Genomic DNA, 22,052 nt, shown 5'->3' on the forward strand with positions numbered 1-22,052 from the left:
CCCTGAATCCATCATTGGAAAAAACGTGGGATGCTCACCAAGTTGTCTCAGAAGGTGGAAAAATAACACACCAAAACACAATGTACAGGCTAAGCTGCTTATTCTAATTTATTTACAGATAAAGGACTATACAGAAGCAAAAAATAGCACAGTACAATAAACGAGCTAGTCTGCCTATAAAAAAAACAGCAAAAGACAGTCAAAAATCCTGAGGCCTTTCTAAGCAATTCCATGGTAACACAGTCTCTGATGGTGAGGTGAGATGGTTTCTCAAAGTTCTACTTCACAGTCCTCGTAAAAGGTGATTTGTCCTTAACAGCAATACATCACAGCAAACAAAGCACAGGAAACTCGTCTCATCTTAATGTTCACACATTCTTGACAGCCAATAATAAAGGAAATTACACTTTTCATCCGTACCCTTCACCCCAAGAGCAGATACTATCACTAACATTATTTGACACAATAGGCTGGTTAAGAAATTAGCATTTAAAATTGCTCCTCTTCTTCAAAGAATTTATAATTCGATTAATTCTGGATTAAAGATGAGTGGAATTCTGAAACACGTTGCCTTCCAACAGCCCATACAGTCAGGGTCCTGTCGTCTCTGTGTTGGTTTCTCACTGGAAAAAAAAGAAATAAAATCAGGATGACCATCTTCAGCCTGCTTGGTCTCACTTATATGGAAATAGTAACAGGTGTCGTTACAGTACAGGTAGGACAAGGGACAGTCGGATCTGCTCAAGATCCGGAATTGTTGCTGCCTCTGGGACCTTTTATGCAGGATTGCGATACACGTCGTCAGTGTATCGTAGAACACGCGGTAAGTATAGAAATCTGCGAGATTTGTCACGGAACGCCACACCACCGCAAATCCATTGCCTAATCTGCGGGAACTGATCTCAGATCAGCACCTGGAAAGTGCGATACAGAACTGGCGGACTCGAGTTATACTAAGGGCTCTGTGCTGTTCTGTGCTTCCCGATCTTAACGCAAGGCTAAAAAGATTCAAATTGAAGAGGTTGAGTCAGTTCAGTGCTCTGCCTGGGAGTATCTCAAACGTGACAAACTGCAGTTATACTACAGTAGGTGCGATCCTCCTGGAGGTGGTCTCACACCAGTTGCCTTACTGGAGTGCGCAATCATATTGCACAGAAGGAGGCCATTCGGCCCATCGTGAAAGAGCTATCCAATTAGTCCCATTCTCCTGCTCTTTCCCCGTAGCCCTGCAAATTTTTCCATTTCAGGTATATGTCCAATTCTGTTTTGAAAGTTACTATGAAAATGGCCGTCCCAAGTTTTTTAAAAATTCATTCTCGGGATGCGAGCATTGCTGGTAAGGCTGGCATTTATTGCCCATCCCATGTTGCCCTGAGCCTTCTCCTTGAACTACTGGTAGTAGTTTGATACAATTGAGTGGCTTGCTCGGCCACTTCTGAGTTCAGAGTCAACCACGTTGGTGTGGGACTGGAGTCGCATATAGACCAGACTGGATAAGGATGGCAGGTTTCCTTCCTTAAAGAAGGAGGACATCAGCGAACCAGGTGGGTCTTTATGACAATTTTATGGTCACTTTTACTGATACTAGTTTTTACATTTATTTCCAGATTTTTTTCAACTGAACTGAAATTCTCAAACTGCCTCTGGTGGGATTTGAACTCACATTCTCTGGGTTATTAGTCCAGTAACATAACCACAACACTATCCTATCCCTGTTGAGGCCCTTTAAATTATATCGAACATACAAATTAAAAGTAGGAGTAGGCCATTCAGCCCGTCTGCCATTTGATAAGATCATGGCTGATCTAATTGTGACCTCAACCCTTGTTAATCAGGAATGTATCTAACTCAGCCTTAAAAATATTCAAAGCCGCTTCAGGACCTTCCTGTGCTTATTTACCCAATTTTCTCCTGAAAGCCCAGACTCTTGCTGGAGTACAGTTCCATTGGTGCCAAGCGCCCCATCTTGTACCTACTCTACGTGCGTCCAGGTTTAGACAGTGAGTGTCGAGGCTATTCAACAGGGAGGGCAGCACAGTCAAGCCTGATCACCAGTGCCGCCCCACACTTAGTGTCCAGCAGTGGTCAACGGATAGCGTTCAGCAGTAGGACCTCTGGCTGTTACTTTCCCCTCCCACTGCCCTGGATGACTTTCTTTCATCTTTCGGTAAACAGAGGCCCCGTCTGCCCTCTCAGGTGGACGTAAACGATCCCACGGCACAATTTCGAAAGAAGAGCAGGGGAGTTCTCCCCGGTGTCCTGGCCAATATTTATCCCTCAACCAACATCACTAAAACAAATGATCTGGTCATTATCACATTGCTGTTTGTGGGAGCTTGCTTTGAACAAATTGGCTGCCACATTGCCTACATTACAACAGCGACTACACTTCATTGGCTGTAAAGCGCTTTGGGACGTCCTGAGGTCATGAAAGGCGCTATATAAATGCAAGTCTTACTTTCTTTAGTCCTTTCTTCATTTGCATGAAGGAGAACCACATCAGAAAAGGTGCATTCAATTCTCCACAGACCCACTATACCTGCACAAGAATGTTTCCTCTCTCCAGCAGCCCGATGGAGATATCTGTAAACTGCCCTGTTGTGACCTCGCAGCCAAATGAGGGGTGGTCAGAGTCGGAGCCGAAGTCTGGGACTAAAAACAGGTTTAAAAAAAAAAGGCCAAAAAGCAGGAAAATAAATTTAACAAAAAACAGATAAATGCCGAACTTGATGGAGACAGAAAATTGTTGGGAGAACTCTGACCTCAGCCCCAAATTCTTGCTATACGAACAGGAGGAGGCCATTCAGCCCTTCGAGCCTGCTCCACCATTCAATCAGATCATGGCTGATCTGTACCTCAACTCCACTTACCCGCCTTAGCTCCCTATCCCCGGATACCCTTACCCAACGAAATGCTATTGATCTGTCTTGAAAGCTCCAATTGTCCCCCAGCATCCACAGCGTTTTGGGGGAAGAGAGTCCTAGATTTCCGCTTGCATGAAGCTCTGCGACAAGATAAAATCTGCCCTGCAGCGTCGGTGACAATGGGGTGAGTTTAGGGAAGAACCTTTTAACCGACGGGGCAAAATTTAGCCCATTACTCGACTGCAGTGCAACTGGAAATTGCTGGGCACACACTTACCAAGATGACTGATTCTGTTACGTTGGCAGCACGGCTAATTGACAAGATGGTCCTGTCCTGTGTCTGGATAGCTCTTCCATACCATTTCTTGCATTCATTCCTCACCTTAGAAAAAAGCATAGATTTTCAAAGTGACGCTACCAATGCTGAATATTGACATCTTGAAACTTCTACCTCACTTGTGAGTAGTATTTGACAAATTCAGTAATTATACTTTTCTTCCTTCTCCGCTCCCCCCCAACCCTTTTTTTGTGCCGTAGAATCATAGAAAGGTTACAGCACAGAAGGAGGCCATTTGGCCCATCGAGTCCGAGCCGGCTCTCCGCGAGATCAATCCAGCTCGTCCCACTCCCCCACCCTATCCCAGGAGCCCTGCAAATGTTTTCCTTTCAAGTACTTATCCAATTCCCTTTTGAAGGCCATGATTGAATCTGCCTCCACCACCCCCTCGGGCAGTGCATTCCAGATTCTAACCACTCGCTGTGTAAAAAAGTTTTTCCTCATGTCACCTTTGGTTCTTTTGCCAATCGCCTTAAATCTATGTCCTCTGGTTCTTGACCCTTCTGCCAATGGGAATATTGTCTCTCTATCCACTCTGTCTAGACCCTTCATGATTTTGAACACCTCTATCAAATCTCCTCGCAACCGTCTCTGTTCCAAGGAAAACAACCCCAGCTTCTCCAGTCTATCCACGTAACTAAAGTCCCTCATCCCTGGAATCACTCTAGTAAATCTTAGTTGGACGGATGTTAATGCTTAGAATGAAACACTTCCCATTTCAGGCACCCAGTGTCAGCATCAAGCACTCCAATGTCAGGTATAACATGGCTAGATTTAGAAAAATGCTCCACTGACCTTGCCCCAGATCCAGAAAAGCACCAAAGTGGCGTTTTTTTCCACTTTCGACCCATGATCTCCCCGATTGAAATTGCTAATTTCATTGCTGGCTTTATGCTCTGGGCGCATGCACACCAGGACCTGGTTTAAGATGTTCACGTTCATTTCATGGACCCGTCAGGTCTGCACTGGGGTTTTTCTCCGCATGACCCACTAAATCAGATCTCACTCTCCGGCTCACTCCCCATACCCTTTAGCATTCCTCGTTTTCAAGTAACTATCTAACTCTAACTCCCTTTTAGACGTACTTATGGACTCTGCTTCACCAATAGTTTGTGGCTCAGATAATTCCACACTGTAATCAACTCTGTGAAGGAATGTTTTCCTAATCTCTGCTTCAATTCTTTTCGTGACTATCTTAAATGTTTGTCCTGTTGTTAGTGTCCGTTCTCATAACCCTACATAATGTTGAGGACTTGCTGTCAGATCTGCCATCATGAACAAAACCGTAACTTCTCGCGTTGATCTTTGCAAGCATAACCCATCATCCTTGGTGACGTCCCAGCGAATCTATGCTGCACCCTTTCCGTTTCGTACGGGAGCTTTACAATCTTCACGGAGAAGACTTTCACTGAAAGGGCGGAGGAAGCAGATTCAATAGTGACTTTCAAGAGGGAATTGGATAAATACTTGAAGGGATACAATTACAGGGCTATGGGGAAGAGCAGGGGAATGGGACTAATTGGATAGCTCTTCCAAAGTGCCAGCACAGGCACGATGGGCCGAATTGCCTCCTCCTGTGCTGTACCTACTATGATACTATGATCCCCTCAACCTGCAGCAGACAGTATCCCTTCTCAAAAAGTCGACATAGCTCCCCAAAGGTTTGGTGAGTTTACCCAGTGAGTAGCTGGCTTGTACAGACTATGGAAATCCCAGGTTTGATCCCCAGTCCATGCTGATTTAGGGGTGCTAACAATTAGTTTCAGTGCCCCTGGTTTAGGGAAGAGAAAATCAGCCAGTGTTTTCCTGCCCCTAATCACTGCCTGTTGGAGAGGGCATTTATCAGGTGGGGACAGGGTAACACTCAGCTATGGTGCACTCCACTTCCTTAATCATAGAATCATACAGCACAGAAGGAGGCCATTCGGCCCATCATGCTTGTGCTGGCTGTTTTCCTGTAACCCTGCAAATTTTTCCTTTATTTTTGAAAGTTACGATTGAATCTGCTTCCACCGCCCTTTCAGGCACTGCATTCCAGATCATAACAACTCGCTGGGTAAAAAAGAGACTTGCATTTATATAGTGCCTTTCACAACCTCAGGACGTCCCAAACGCTTACAGCCAATGAAGTACTTTTTTGCAGTGTAATCGCTCCCCTCTGGTTCTTTTGCCAATTATCTTAAGTCTGTGTCCTCTGGTTACTGACCCTCTTGCCAATGGAAACAGTTTCTCCTTATTTACTCTTTCAAAAAGTGTTCATAATTTTGAGCACCGCCATTAAACCTCCCCTTAACCTTCTCTGCTCCAAGGAGAACAATAATAGAGAAGCAGTATTTGCCCATTCACTATCGAGGCTCACACAGGTACCATGGCCACTTGGGAGAGGCATCAAGAGGGTAACTAATGCCCGTGCAACCAAACCCCAACATTATTAAAATCTTACATTACACTGTCACATACTGTAGCCACAATATTATTATGTACCTCACGACTGAAAACACACAGGATAAGAAAAATCAGCACGCCCTGGAGAGTTGCGAGTGTGTTGAATATGTACACTAGTACTCCACTGGGGTCCACACCCTGAATAACTCCAATAATCCAGGGACAGCCCAGGATGATCAACTGTAGAAGGGCTTTAAAAGTCAGCATTCTGCAAGAAAGCGCAAACAAGTCTAAACTAAGGTTTTTGTTGTGACAGGGAAGTGTTAAAATAAGCTAATTCTTATAAATTTTACCTCCGCATATTTTAGTAAGCAAATATTAACAATTTCAGTTTTATAGTGCTTAGCCCTCCAACTCATCCCTAATTCTCGGCTCCCCTGATTATGGCCTTCTATTCACCCCCCCCCTCTCTTTCACCCTACTGTTGGTGATAGAACCTTCAGTTGCATTGATTCTGCTCTCTGTGACTAAAAAAGAAAAGAAAGACTTACACTTATATAGCGCCTTTCACGACCTCAGGATGTCCCAAACGCTTACAGCCAATGAAGTACTTTTTTGCAGTGTAATCGCTGTTGTAGTGTAAGAAATGTGGCAGCCAATTTGTGCACAGCAAGCTCCCACAAACAGCAAGGTGATAATGACCAGAAAATCTGTTTTGATGGAGGGATAAATGTTGGCCAGGACACCAGGGAGAATTCCAGTTCTCTTCTTTGAAATAGTGTCATGGGATCTTTTACGTCCACTTGAGAGGGCAGACTGGGCCTCGGCTTTAACGACTCATCCGAAAGACGGCACACTCTGACAGTGCAGCACTCCCTCAGTACTGCGCCGGAGCATCAGCCTGGAATTTTATGCTCAAGTGCCTGGAGTGGGACCTGAACCCACAACCTTCATGGCTCAGCAGCAAGAGTGCTACCCACTGAGCCACAGCTGACACCCCAGCGCTGCTTTGCCTCCCCATCTCTCTTTTCTCCTTTACAAAATCTTCTCGAAACTCATCTCTTCAACCATGCTTTCTGCCCCATTTGCTAATCTCTCCCTTCTTGGCTTGCTGTTCATTCCCAGTTGGCAGGTGTGAAGTGCCCTGGAATGTTTTCGACATTAAAGGCGCTACATAAATATAAGTTATTATTTAATGAAATGCGCTGTTTGATTTGTAAACTTTTTTTTGTTGAAAATTGTGCTCACCAAGGTGAGGAAGGTGGTAACGCTGGGAAATGGAACAATTTCCATCTCCGGGCACCCAGGGATCGATTTTCACCCCCTTCGCCCAGTGAGTATGGTGCGTGGGAGGGGATTAAAGTCATCCGAGTCCATTTACTGGCCCGAGGCCACGCTGTTCCCGCCCGGAGACATCTTATCTTTACCGACTTTGAAGTCAGGCCCAATTTAAGTCTTAAAGTTGCGGCCCAATGATGTTTAACTTAAGTATTCAGACGACCCATACGGAGCCAACCTTCAGACCAAATGGGGTGAAAACACTCCTTGGACCATAGTGCAAAATGGGCGATAGGGAATCCGTAGCCCGTTTTACCCCCCGCCCGATTTCCTTTTCCATTTGTTCCATTCCCAACAGCATTATCATCCTCCTCACTTTGGTGAGCACATTTCACAAAAAAAGCAACACATTTGAAATTTCATAGAAAGAACAACTTGCATTTAAGTAGTGCCTTTAACGTAGCAAAACGTCCCAAGGCACTTCACAGGAGCGTAATCAGACGAAATTTGACACTAGCCCTAACCCTAGCCCTAAAGAGATATTAGGATAGGTGACCAAAAGCTTGGTCAAAGAGGTAGGTTTTAAGGAGCATCTTAAAGGAGGGGAGAGAGAGAGGCGGAGAGGTTTAGTGAGGGAATTCCAGAGCTTAGGGCCTAGGCAGCTGAAGGTTCGGCCGCCAATGATGGAGCGATTAAAATCAGGGATGTGCAAGAAGCCAGAATTGGAGGAGCGCAGAGATCTCGGAGGCTTGTAGGGCTGGAGGAGATTTACAGAGATAGGGAGGGGCGAGGCCATGGAGGGATTTGAAAACAAGGATCAGAGTTTTAAAATCGAGGCATTGCCGGACCGGGAGCCAATGTAAGTCAACGAGCGCAGGGGTGATGGTTTTTTTAAAATTTATTCGTTCACGGGATGTGGGCGTCGCTGGCGAGGCCAGCATTTATTGCCCATCCCTAATTGCCCTCGAGAAGGTGGTGGTGAGCCGCCTTCTTGAACCGCTGCAGTCCGTGTGGTGACGGTTCTCCCACAGTGCTGTTAGGAAGGGAGTTCCAGGATTTTGACCCAGCGACAATGAAGGAACGGCGATATATTTCCAAGTCGGGATGGTGTGTGACTTGGAGGGGAACATGCAGGTGGTGTTGTTCCCATGCACCTGCTGCTCTTGTCCTTCTAGGTGGGAGAGGTCGCGAGTTTGGGAGGTGCTGTTGAAGAAGCCTTGGCGAGTTGCTGCAGTGCATCCTGTGGATGGTGCACACTGCAGCCACAGTGCGCCGGTGGTGAAGGGAGTGAATGTTTAGGGTGGTGGATGGGGTGCCAATCAAGCGGGCTGCTTTATCTTGGATGGTGTCGAGCTTCTTGAGTGTTGTTGGAGCTGCACTCATCCAGGCAAGTGGAGAGTATTCCATCACACTCCTGACTTGTGCCTTGTAGATGGTGGAAAGGCTTTGGGGAGTCAGGAGGTGAGTCACTCGCCGCAGAATACCCAGCCTCTGACCTGCTCTCGTAGCCACAGTATTTATATGGCTGGTCCAGTTCAGTTTCTGGTCAATGGTGACCCCCAGGATGTTGATGGTGGGGGATTCGGCGATGGTAATGCCGTTGAATGTCAAGGGGAGGTGGTTAGACTCTCTCTTGTTGGAGATGGTCATTGCCTGGCACTTATCTGGCACGAGTTAGAATATGGGCAGCAGAGTTTTGGATGGCTCAAGTTTATGGAGGGTGGAAGATGGGAAGCTGGCCAGGAGAGCATTGGAATAGTCGAGTCTAGAGGTAACAAAGGCATGGATGAGGGTTTCAGCAGCAGATGAGTTGAGGTGGGGCGGAGACGGGCGATTTTACGGAGGTAGAAGTAGGCGATGTGATGGAGAGGATTCCAAGGCACCACACTATTTGAAAGGGTTGAAATAAGCTATCGCCTGTTTCAAGTAAGGTAAGTTTCTACCCCAGTGTTTCTTATAAAGACATGGGACAATTTCTGCAATATAATCCAACACTCATCTGGTATCTTTTATTTTTGATACTTCAATGTTGCGTTTAGAAAGCTGGTCGTTCAATGTCCAGATTGTTTTAGCAAACAGAATCATATTGATCTGCAGGAGAATTGGAATACCCGGATTGTAATATAATCAGCCAGCTTTTCCAGAGTACAACTAACACAAGAGAGCTCAAATGTGAACCACTCCTAAAATTCAGTGGGAATTATTGCATCTACACAGGGTGCTTAATGGAAGAACATTGAAAGTAGCATGAAATGAGTTTCATTTGGACTCAAGCTAGTCCTTATTGGGTCCAAATGCTCAGTACAAGATGGCTCGTGACTCAGCACAAGTTCGCTCTAAGTTGCCAATCCCACTCAGAAAAGCGTGAGATGGCGCTTAAGATGGAAATATCACGTTGGTACGGCAGGTAGTGACTTTTTGTGATTGTGGGTAAAGCACGTTGTTGATGTGGGGTTTTAATCTGCATTTGAACCATGCTGTACCTGACCTGCAAGTCTCAACTGTTGATCTCACTTGACCACCCTAATGGCTTAGCTGTCTGAGGCAGTGGTTAGCTCTGCTGTACAGACTAGGAAGGATCCAGGGTCAATCTTTAGTCGAGCTGGCCTCTCTCAGCTGGAGGACTAAAGGTCCGACAGTTAGCCTCAGCCCCCTTGGGTCAGGACGGATTCCGTTCCTGAACCCTACCCTGCTAGAAGTGTGCCTGGGTGGATATTGCAGTTCTGCTCAATAACCCACGATTTAAAAACTTACCAACACTTATTCTCTAGGCTCACATGTGAAGACTGTCCATTTGGGTGAGTTACCAGGGGACGCCCAGCACCTGTGGAACAGTCCCCCAGCAAGGAGTTAATGCCAGGAGAGGTGAGAGGGCTTCCACATGCTTGCCCTCTTTTCCACCCAGACTGCATCAGTGAAGTCCACTTCCTACCCCCTCAACATCTTCTCGACCCAACTCCTGACATTCCAGCCTGCCCTCCTTGGCCCCATGCTTGTCGACTATCATCTCCTGATCTTCTGGCATTGACAGCACTACTTCCTAAACCAGCATCATCAGCTTAATAAAATGTCCATTCTTGACCTGTTTATTTTCTCTAAATACCACCCTAACTCCAACTCACAGTTGCTCTCCAAGGTCTTTCTGTGGACTGTTGCCATCTAACTGCACAAGACTCACTGTTTGAGTCCATCCAATTCACTATTTGACCCACCTAGCACTGAGAGCACTCTAGTCCATGTCAACGATCATATTCTGATCACTGATCATAAGTGTCCCTTATTGTCCTCCTCAACCTCACTGCAGTCTTCAACGCTGTTGACCACTCCATTCCCCTTCACTGCTTCTCATCTTTGGTCCATTGCCATCGCACTACTCTTAAATGATTACACTTCGATGGTTCCCAGCCGTGCTCACACTGTTATCCCCAGTGTGCTCTAGGACTCCATTCTTATTCCCCTAGTAATCATTTACTTGCTATTCCTTGAGTTTCTTCATCTACAAGCAAGGGGGCAAATGCCATATGTACACCAATTACACCAAATTCTTTCTCTCCGCCATTAGCATTGTCTCAAAAGACTGAGATTGAGTCCTGGATAAGTCAAAATTTCCTCCAACTCAACAAATCCAAAGCCATCATTTCGGCTCTCACCAGTATCTCCATGCCTCTGGCTCTCCTCCTTCAAACCTGCCCAGCTGTTCCCTTAGGGTAAATCTGACGGTGTGCGCCCTGTTTGACTCTGAGCTGAGCTTTTCACCTCACATTCATTCCATTGTCAGGACCTCGAGACATCACTCACTCATGTCCCTACCTCTCCCCACCACTGCTGAAACCCTTACTCCACGGGTTCATCATATTCAGGATTGACTTATCCAATACTCTCTTAACCAGCTTTTCTGCCTTGATTCTTCGCAAACATCAACTGATCCAGAACCCTGCACATAGTCCTACACTCCCAACACCCGTGATTGGCCAAGCTAATTTTCCTTAGGCAATGGACACTGACACAATACCAACTCTGTAGCATTCAATGGAAGAAAGACTTGCATTTAAATTATGCCTTCTGTGACCTCAGGATGTCCCAAAGCACTTTACAGCCAATAAAGTACTTTTGAAGTGTAGTCACTGTTATAATGTAGGAAACGTAGCAGCCAAATTGGAAATTGCACACAGCAAGATTCCACAATAATGACCAGATAATCTGTGTTAGTGACAGGTTGAGGGTCAAGGGATAAATATTGGCTAGGACACTAGGGAGAACTCCCATGCTCTTCTTCAAATAGTGCCATGGGATCTTTTACGTCCACCTGAGAGGGCAGACGGGGCCTCGGTTTAACTTCTCATCTGAAAGACGGCACCTCCAACAGTGCAGCACTCCCTCAGTACTGCACCGGGGTGTCAGCCTAGATTTATTGCTCAAGTCTCTGGAGCGGGACTCAAACCCACAACCTTCCTAACTCAGCGAGGTGAGAGTGCTACCACCTGAGCCATGGTTAACACTTGAGAATGCGAAAGAGGAATGGCAGTATGATAGCGGCACCCATGTCCAGCACAGCTGTGAAGAAGTAAAAGACGAGAGAGAGGACAATGTCAAACCAGCGGAGATTGGAGCGTGGATTTAAGGAAGAGTTACCAGAATTATCAGAAGCACCGGTCCAGTGAAGTACCAAATACTTTCTTTCCGTAGCCAGCAGCTGTAATGGAAGGAGGAGACAAACAGTTTTTTAGCCGATAGTCCAGGGTCAGGTTTACAAAGCTCCTGAAAGGGCGGCGGAAAGAGATTCAATAGTAACTTTCAAAAGGGAATTGGATAAATACTTGAAAAGGAAAAATTTGCCGGGCTATGGAGAAAGAGCAGGGAAGTGGGACTAATTGGATAACTCTTTCAAAGGGCCGGCACAGGCATGATGGGCTGAATGGCCTCCTTTTGTGCTCTATGAATCTAGGATTCTATGGAATGCAAGCTCAATGATTCCACTGTCTTTAGCTCCAATATATCACTATAAATAGGCAACTAAGTAACCACCAGGACAGAATATTTAATTAAACAGAATCAACCTTCCAATGGCTATCTTGTGATACACTTTCATCTTCAATTTTCTCCCCTCATCACCTGAAGGTGATGATGCTTCCTAGAGCATGGTTCTACCTCAGCCATTTTCATGGATGGGCCTAGACAGTGTCAATGGGACACTTGATCATGGGGAGCACCATAGCCGAGCTCGATACAACCTCACACAAGGTCCACAGATGAACGCTTTCCAACAGGGGTCACTGGATAGATATTAAGAGCCAGAACCCTGACTGATTTCGCGCCTGTCTAGCCAGGCAGAGCCCCAGGTGAGTTCAGTTAGCTCAGCACACAGCAGGACTGCAACCTTCGACTGTGCAGTCTGCATGGTTCAATATCACACTGCATGGTGCGCTAACCCACGAGGCCACCAGGGGAGCTGTCTGTGGAGGATTCAATGCAATTCTCAAAGATAGCCTTCTCTGGTCTTTGTCCACTGATCAAATTATAGTAGAATCTCGGTTTTCCCGACTGTGCCCTGGAGACAGAGCCTGAGAAGCTCCCTCAATGATTGCCCACACAAAGCGACTTCCTTCTGATATTTTAGGGACCATTTTAAAAGAAAGACTTGCATTTATATAGCGCCTTCCATGACCTCAGGACGTCCCAAAGCACTTTAAAGCCAATTAAATACTTTTGAAGTGTAATCACTGTTGTAATGTAGGAAACGCGGCAGTCAATTTGCGGACAGCAAGGTCCCACAAACAGCAATGAGATAATGACCAGATAATCTGTTTTTTAGTGATGTTGGTTGAAGGATAAACATTGGCCAGGACACCGGGGAGAACTCCCCTGCTCTTCTTTGAAATAGTGCCGTGGGATTCTTTTACGTCCACCTGAGTGGGGTTTAACGTCTCAGCGAAAGATGGATTAAGATTTATGAGACCAGATCAGATGATTGAGTGGAAACAGTGCACAGAAAACGGGTGTTAATAATTAATGGAACACATCTGACAGGTTATTAAAAATGACCTCATCAGAGGATTGACTGCAAATAACCTGTCAACAATGCCTAGGCCAGGGATGTCCAAACTATGGCCCATGGCCACATGCAAGTCCCAAAGCCCAATATTACGGCCCCCAAAGCACCGGCAGTTCGATGAATCTCATGGGCATGGAGGTTTGGAAAAGGCTGCTCCTTGAGCTGTTGCCTCATTGAAGGATATTTCCTATCTCGGAACACCAGGATCTGTTAGTATCAGCCATTTGAGATGTTTACAAATTAATGGGAAAGTAGATTTAAGCTTTATATATGGCCCACCAGCCTCCATGGTACGTTCATTAAGGCAAACATCTTCAATCATCCTGGTCTAGACTCACACATAAAGGATGGCCGCTTGAGTTAGGTATTGGAGGGTGGGCAGCACTTATGGGACTGGATGTTGGTTTGTTTATATAGCGCCTTTCAGCACCTCAGGACATTCCAAAGTGCTTCACAACCATTGAAGTACTTTTGAAGTGTAGTCACTGTTGTAATGTAGGAAACGCGGCAGTCAATTTGTGCACAGCAAGGTCCCACAAACAGCAACGTGATAATGACCAGATAATCTGTTTTTTTAGTGACGTATAGGTCCCTGCTTTTCAAGGAGAGGAGAAAAGGGGGAGAAACGGGGTGAGGGGGGGGAGGAAAAGTGTTACACGAAGGCTATGATAGGATCTGCATTGCGAAGTCACAGGAGAATGGAAGAATCTAATGCAATACTTACTGTTTAGGTGGTGATCCATAGCCATTGGGATGTATAGCTGCAGAAAGCGCCACTATCACGGCAGGGGATAAATAGCAAAACGGGATCATGTATTTCTTCACGGTGGCGGAACTGGAAACCCTCATTTTCTTCATGTTGATAGCCATGAGGCAAAGTCGCAGTCCTTCCAAAAACATCCAGGAGAACACCGTTAAATAGAAGTAATGTAACCAGCCGGCAGTGATTGCACACACAATCTGAAAATCAAGGAATGACACGGCTTGACATGTCTGCTGCACGTTATCGGATTACTTGCCTGTTTCACTAACAGATTATTTGGTACAATTAACCAACAGAGAATGATGCTATGGATGGGAAACTATAGTCATGAGGAGAGGCTTGAGATACAAGGACTAATTCCACTGGAGCACAGAAGGCTAAGCTGACATTTAATAGAAGATTTTTAAAATAACGAAAGAAAGACTCGCATTTATACGGTGCTTTCCCCAACCTCAGGACGTCCCAAAGCGCTTTACAGCCAATGAAGTACTTTTGAAGTGTAGTCACTGTTGTAATGTAGGAAACGTGGCAGCCAATTTGCGCACAGCAAGCTCCCACAAACAGCAATGTGATAATGACCAGATTATCTGTTTTAGTGATGACGGTTGAGGGATAAATATTGGCCCAGGACACCGGGATGAACTCCCCTGCTCTTCTTCAAAATAGTGCAGTGGGATCTTTTATGTGCACCCGAGAGGGCAGACAGGGCCTCGGTTTAAAGTCTCATCCGAAAGACGGCACTTCCGACAGTGCAGCACTCCCTCAGTACTGTGCTGGAGTGACATCCTAGATCATGTGCTCAAGTGTTTGGAGTTTGAACCCACGACCTCCGCTGAGCCACGGCTGACTCTAAGAGTTTTGATAGAGAGAATAGGGAAAGACCATTTCCTCTGGTTGTGGAATCAACAACGAGGGCCTCAATCAATTTAAAATGGGTGAGGAGAGAGGTTAGGAGAAATTTCTTTATGCAGAGGATTGTTGCAGCATAGAATGCTTTGCCACATGGAGTGGTTGAGGCAAAGACCATTGCATTGTAGAAGTGAAAATGGGATAAATAGTTGAAGCAGAGGAAGGCACAGGACTATGGGGAGAGAGCAGGGCAATGGGATTAGTTTTGGATTGCTCGAGCAAAGAGTTGGCACAGACATGATGGGCCGAATGGCCTCCTTCTGTGGTTCTATAGATTAGTGATGTCATCACATTTGTTCACAGGCTGAGGTTGGAATGGCTTCCATCTATTTTAAAATGACGCTATATAAATATTAGCACAAGAATACTCAACTCATTCTTATGCAATCCTTGCATCTGCTATATTAATGGAGATTAAAATAGCAGATATTTGGATTTTACCTTCAATGAATTTATATTAACATGGGGCAAACATTCCGATGTGTTGCCCCTTGGTGCGGAGGGATTGTCTTACCTTGTCACAAACTCTGTCACTCTGTGTTATGAAGAGCATGTTTGCCAGGAACAGATTCAGGCACAGATGGGTGTGCACGGCAGTGATGTGTGCTTTTCCCAAAGAGCAGATTTTAAAAATGAAGATCGTGGTCATGAGACACACTTCTGAGATAATTAAAGCTGCGTTTGTTACAATCGATTTAATATCTTTAAAATGATTCTGCAATGGAACGGTAAAACATATCAAACTGAAGCAACATTTTATATTGGAACTTTGTAAACCAGGCAGAGATCGCATCATATAGCAGGTAAGTGTCTTTATAGAGAACACTTGGTCCATGTGATCTCCTGGACTGGTTTCGATCGCCTGAGGGAGACGGAGGAGATTTTTCCAGGGTATTTTATTCCTCCCCCTGGAGGGAAAACTGGCCCTGGATTTTTTTCATTTTTTTTGCCTCTCCCAGGAGATTACATGGCTGGGAGGGGAGAGGGGAAGTGTTTAGTCAGGAGGTTCTGGCCATCATGGTGTGGGGCAGGCTTGATGGACCAGCTGGTCTTTTCCAGCCCGCCAATTTTGTACGTTCGCATATGCATCACTCAGGATTCAGGCCAGCAATCCGACTGTAGTCTCTATAGCAGGTGGGCTGGCTGGGTCCTCCAGATTCTCCAAAGCAAGGGAGAATCAACTGAAAAACAATCTGTTGCAAATCAAGATTCTGGAAAACTTTGTTTAATTATGGGTCAGAATGACGATGGAGATACATCAGCAATGATCAATCAAACAGGGTTCAGGTTAATAAGACAACTGCACTATCAGTGTTAACCAGAGATGATTAAAGAAAGCTGAAAAGGGGAGCTCATCTTCAAATCTCCCTAAGGTGTAAGATGAAGAGCTTTCTTAAGGCTGAAATCCATTGGGATAACAACTGCAGGTGGAAGTTACGTAGAAAGTTCTCCAGTAGGCATCACACTTTAGGGCCAGTTTTCCTGTCCAATGCTCAGTGCAAAGGAGATGAAAAGGGGGCAAAGACTTGTGACGTGGGGCCAACATCCCCTTTACATTGTCCAAGGATTTCTTGGGTATTCTCCAAAGTGGGGGTGGGGGGGTGCGGAGATCTTGCATCTGCAGCAAGCGCAGCCAAAAGGCAGGCATGGTAGTGAGGCAGGGGTTGGCGTAATTCGGCCTCCTGCCTCATTTCCCCAACCCCGACTGTAGAAAGGGGCCTATTTAAGGGGCGTTAGGCCATGCACCCAGCCCCGGTCTGATTGGTGCTTCAGGGGATTGAGGGGTGACCTGATTGAGGTGATTAAAATGTTAAAAGAATTTGATAGGGTAGATACAGAGAAACTATTTCCTCTGGGAATGGGGGGGTGAGGAGGTGGGGGGGGGGAAGCAAGAACGTGGGAAGGAAAGTCATGCCTTATAAATCCAGAATATGGATCTTTATTTGCAACGAATTGCCCCGTTCGTATTTTATCTGATAGCAGCTGTAACTACACCCATTGCATTTAATGGCATCTGCATTGAATCACTGGGTGTTCTGTAACCTCGGGTCAGTCTGCCTCCAGCAAGTACTGCTGTATATCGTCTCACCCTGCTTCCAACTATGTGCCCAAATACATCGAATCCCGTCAGCACGCCCAACTCCACCAGCAATAGACTCAGAAAGATGACTGTTTTTTTATCTGAACAGACTGCCAATGTGTACAGCGTGATGGCAAGACACATCAGCGACACAAAGATCCCAATATCTGTTATTATAGATGAGGAACAGCAATCCTGCAACAAAATTATAAAATACAAATTAAATCAAAGGTATATTGTACCCATTAGAGTTACATTGCAATGCTATCATCGGTTTTGAGTATGGAGTCAGCTGTGGCTCAGTGGGAGCACATTCAACTCTGAGTCAGAAGTTTGTGGGTTTAAGTCCCACTCCAGAGACTTGAGCACATAATCTAGGCTGACACTCCAGTGCAGTGCTGAGGGAGTGCTGCACTGTTGGAGGTGCCTGTGTCCAACTCCTGGGAATTGCCTCCCAAAACCTCTTCACCTGACTCTCCTCCTAAAAAAATCCCTTCTTAGATCCCACCTCTTTGACCAAGCTTTTGGTCACCCCTCCTAATAGCTCCTTCTTTGGCTTGGCTTCAGTTTCCTCAGACCTCTGCGAAGCACCTTGAGACGATTTTCTACGTTAAAGGCGCTATTTAAGTGCAAGTTATTGTGGGAATGGCAGACCCGGGTGGCAAACCCCTTTCTGTTTACATGCGTCTCGTCACAATTCTGCCTGAGTTCCTCTCCGTTTCCCTTTAACAAAATTTCTAAGGGATTTCAAAAAAAAATTAAAATGTATGGAAAATCATGGGGCTGTGCCATTTTTCCTTTTCAAACCTCTGAAGACGAAGATTTTTTTTCTCCTTTCTTGTGGAGTGACACCAGTGCAGCTGAGATTCGGAATTGAGCTTCCCCTTAAATGCATCTGTGCTATGCGTTGCATGCAACGGCCAGCCCCTTTCCACTCACCGCAAGCCCTACCTTCCTCAGAAGATTAAATAAATTGGATAACGTTCATAATTCCACAAGTTGGACACAAAAGGCTGAATATCCTTTTGATATTAAGAATCTATTATGAAAATACATGATTTGGTTTCAATCTGTCACGAGAAGTTGTCAATCAAACTGTATTTTACATTAAACACATGCCATTGTCCTAAATTGTAGTCCGTACCTTTATTTGTTGAGATCTCACCAGTACAGCGAAGGTGGACCCTTGTTTACACCTGCACACAGTATGGGTCACGTTGGAATGTTCTGTGTCACAGCCTTCACGAGAGGCGATCCTGGTACCTGTTCCACCGTTCAGGTTAACACATTGGACACATCCGTTTACTTTCTGTTCGGTTAAAGGAAGAGGAAAAAGTAACATAGTATCTGAAAGTTTTTCTAACATGGTTCAACCCTTCCTGGAAGTGGACGTTAGGCGAAGGTGAAGAGGCCCACAAATGGCTACTTGGGTGCGGTATTGGAGGGATGCTGAACATAGAATCGTACAGCACAGAAGGAGGCCATTCAGCCCATCATGCCTGTGCCGGCTCTTTGGAAGAGCTATCCAATTGGTCCCACTCCCCTGCTCTTTCCCCATAGCCCTGCATATTTTTCCTTTTCAAGTATTTATCCATTTCCCTTTTAAAAGTCACTATTGAATCAGCTTCCACCGCCCTTTCAGGCAGTGCATTCCAGATCGTAACAACTCGCTGTGTAAAAATGTTTCCCCTCATCTCCCCTCTAGTCCTTTTGCCAATTATCTTAAATCTGTGTCCTTTGGTTACCGACCCACCTGCCAGTGGAAACTCTATCAAAACCCTTCAAAATTTTCAACACCTCTATTAAATCTCTCTTTCACCTTCTCTGCTCTAAGGAGAACAATCCCAGCTTCTCCAGTCTCTCCACTTAAATGAAGTCCCTCATCCCTGGTATCTTCCTTGTAATTTTCCTCTGCACCCTCTCCAAGGCCTCGACATTCTTCCTAAAGTGTGGTGCCCAGAATTGGACACAATACCCCAGCAGAGGCACAAAAGGTTTAGCATAACTTCCTTTCTTTTGTGCTCTATGCTTCTATTTATAAAGCCAAAGATCCCGTATGCTTTTTCAACAGTGTTATCAACTTGTCCTGCCATCTTTGGCACTGTGCTCCAGCAAGGATTCAATGCCTTCAGGAGAGGAGGAGAGAAAATATATGAAGAAAATGAAGAAAAATGGAGCAGACCCCATCACAGTGCCGCGTGGTTTGCATGATAGCTGCATATTTCATGGTCAGATAGATCCTAAGCTGACCAGTGGAATCTCAGAGAGTTTTCATCAGAAAATGCCAGTGATTAACATTTTCGTGCTTGAAAATCCATGAAATTCATCACTTACAGTTGTACTTTAGAGGGTTCCTCATTAGAGTGAAGATGTGATGGTGCAATGATCGAAGAATAAATCAACCAGAGTAAACTGGGAGCGATATACATTTAAGAATGGAGACAGTTCATTTCGCACTGGTCCCTGGGATGAGGGGAGCAGAGGATTCTGCTCTGTTGGTTGTCGACCTCGCCTCTCCTCCCACATGGTATAACTGTTGCCTTAATCCCCAACTTGTGTTGATCTTAAAAGTTACCGTGCAGCAATCAGGAAGTAGTCAAGAATACAATATATACTAGGCTCTTAACTCCTTGTAGTCTCTATTAGAAATGTAAAATTACTTCCTTGCCAGATACAGGGCTTGTTATGTGATGGAACGTCTCACTGCAATTCAAATCTTTTGAATCAATCAGGATTCATTTATGATTTTTTCTTGTGTGCTAAAAATGGACTGAAACCTGTCTCATTAATTTCCTTTGTACATGTTGTAAACACTGGCTGGAGTAAGTTTCAAGGCATTTATACATCTTTGGATGATAGGATGTTGACAAACCTATTCAAGCATTGCCATTAGGTTAGGGTAAGACATCGGGGGCAATTTTAACCTAACTCGCTGGGCGGGAAACCGGTGAGATCGGGGGGGAACCTCGTCCAATGTTGATTTCAATGGAGAGTAAAATCGGGCAGGGTGTAAAACGAGCATTGCACCCGATCCCATCAGTTTCCCGAGTCAGGTTAAAATTGTCCCCATCATCTCAATCCCTTAGTGTCTCACTGCCTTATAAAGCATTCTGACCCTTTGTAACACTGTATAATGTATTCTTATTGACTGCTGCAGCCCCTGTGTTATCCTGTACGTTGTATCCTTATAACCAGTTCCAGCCCCTGTTATCCTGTACATTGTATCCTTATAACCTGTTCCAGCCCCTGTTATCCTGTACATTGTATCCTTATAACCTGTTCCAGCCCCCGTGCGATCCTGTACATTGGCTCCATTTGCAGTGATGACAGACTTTAGTCAATATACTTTCAGTTGTATTTTTACCTGTATTCGTTTTACTGAGACTAGAGGATATGTTATAACATGTGGGTATATTTGATCTCCCTCCTATAGACTACTCATCCCCCACCAATACACTGAAGCAAATATCAATTGAACATCTTTTGCAGAAAATACATAACTTAACAAACCTGATTATTGTGGAAGGTAAAACGGATTGCATGGGAAGGTTTCTTCCTGTTTCCTGTCCATATTATCGCTGTCACTATGTCAGAAATGACTGTGATCTCTGGTTTCTTTCCATTTTCCATGTCCAGATTCATGTTAATAAGGTCAGTGTCATTGTACGAGATGAAGGCAACAGCAGCAAAATCTGCAGACAATTAATAGCTCAGATGTTTTAACAGAACTCCTTGATCTATCTTGGCTTTGCTCATCAATAATTTTTTTCAAAAAGTATAGTTATATTGTACTATATCGATCTTCTACACCTATTTCACACTTTAGGTGTCAAACACCAAATTATTAGTTCAAATTTCATATTAGTAAACAAGCAAAAAATGAGGGCTCAATAGGTGGGGAGTATACAAAAGCAGCTAGTTTTTTACCAATGAGGAGCTACTCAGTACATGTGAAATTACTAATCAGGGATGATCTATGAGGAAAATCCACCAATAAAAGAAAGAAAAACCTGAACCAATCAAATTGCTCCAAATATTTTTTGCAGAGGAGCAGGGGAGTTCTCCCCCGTGTCCTGGCCAAAATTTATCCCTTAATCAACATCACTAAAACAGATTATCTGGTCATTATCTCATTGCTGTCTTGTGGGAGCTTGCTGTGCGCAAATTGGCTGCCGCGTTCCCTACATTACAACAGTGACTACACTTCAACAGTACTTCATTGGCTGTAACATGCTTTGGGGCGTCCTGAGATTGTGAAAGGCGTTATATAAATGCAAGTCTTTCTTTCTTTAAAACAAAAATGTAGCCTTTTCTTTGGGGGTCCTTGCCAGGACCCCACCAGTGATGCCCACCTTTGTCTAGCTCACTTGGCGTACCGAACTTCGGGTCCTGACTGAGCCAGGCTAGCTGGAACTTCTATGGCAACGGGGCCTCCTCTGGTGATTGAGGGGGCTCCTTTGGTTTCTGCTGGAGTTAAAGCGGGAGATTCGTGGATTTCTGGGCCCTGTGTACTTATTTTCCAGGATCCAATCAAAAAACACTTACTTCACTGTCTCTGGGTAGATCTTTTACAAATACTTTCATTGGAAATGTTCTCCCCTACCTCCACTTCAATAACAACAATTTGCATTTATATAGCGCCTTTAACGTAATAAAACATCCCAAGGTGCTTCACAGGAGCGTGATCAGACAAAAATTTGATAATGAGCCTCATAAAGAGATACAGGAACAGGAGTGGGCCATTCAGCCCCTCGAGCCTTTTCCGCCATTCAATTAGATCATGGCTGATCTGTACCTTATCTCCATCTACCTGCTATTAGGACAGGTGACCAAAAGCTTGGTCAAAGAGGTTAAGGAGCGACTTAAAGGAGAGGAAGAGAGGTGGAGAGGTTTAGCCCTTGCAACAGAGAAACTGCTGACTCCCCTTTAACAATGCCATGGGTGATCTGCTAGTGTATATATTATAACATGTTTGAGACGCATCTGTCACACTTCAGCCATTACAGCCCTCAATTTCCAAACATTCCCAACCAGCTTCTAGAATTTGCCACTTTTATATTAATTCTTTTTCCTCTGGCTGTTTTTCTCTTTCAGATACATATACATAAAACAAATGCAGCTGCTTTGACCATTTCCAATGCATTAAAGCATATAAGCATTAGCCAAAGGCAAAATTTCACCCATGAAACATTCATAGAGACCTGGAAAATATTGGAAAGCAAAACTCATGCCAAGCGCCCTGAGAGAGAATCAATCTTTCGGAAAATTGGATGGATTTTCAAGGGAACAATTTTATTGGCAAGTTTAATTTATTTTTTAATTGATTCAAGTTTTTAATATGTCTGCAAAGTTATTATCTTACTTTGTTCTTACTTACCATAATG

The 22,052-nt window shown here is 44.8% G+C and overlaps 1 long non-coding RNA gene across 1 annotated transcript; it reads right to left on the minus strand.

The window, feature by feature from the left end:
* Window positions 1-435: 435 nt before the first annotated feature.
* Window positions 436-5,751, minus strand: LOC137304303 (uncharacterized). The gene is made up of 3 exons (XR_010958546.1): window positions 5,686-5,751; window positions 3,142-3,246; window positions 436-623 (listed from the first exon to the last, which is right to left on the minus strand). It is a non-coding gene; the product is annotated as an uncharacterized lncRNA (long non-coding RNA).
* Between the last annotated feature and the right edge of the window lie 16,301 nt (window positions 5,752-22,052).

Source organism: Heptranchias perlo, chromosome 37 (assembly GCF_035084215.1).
Source record: "Heptranchias perlo isolate sHepPer1 chromosome 37, sHepPer1.hap1, whole genome shotgun sequence".
Taxonomy (NCBI): domain Eukaryota; kingdom Metazoa; phylum Chordata; class Chondrichthyes; order Hexanchiformes; family Hexanchidae; genus Heptranchias; species Heptranchias perlo.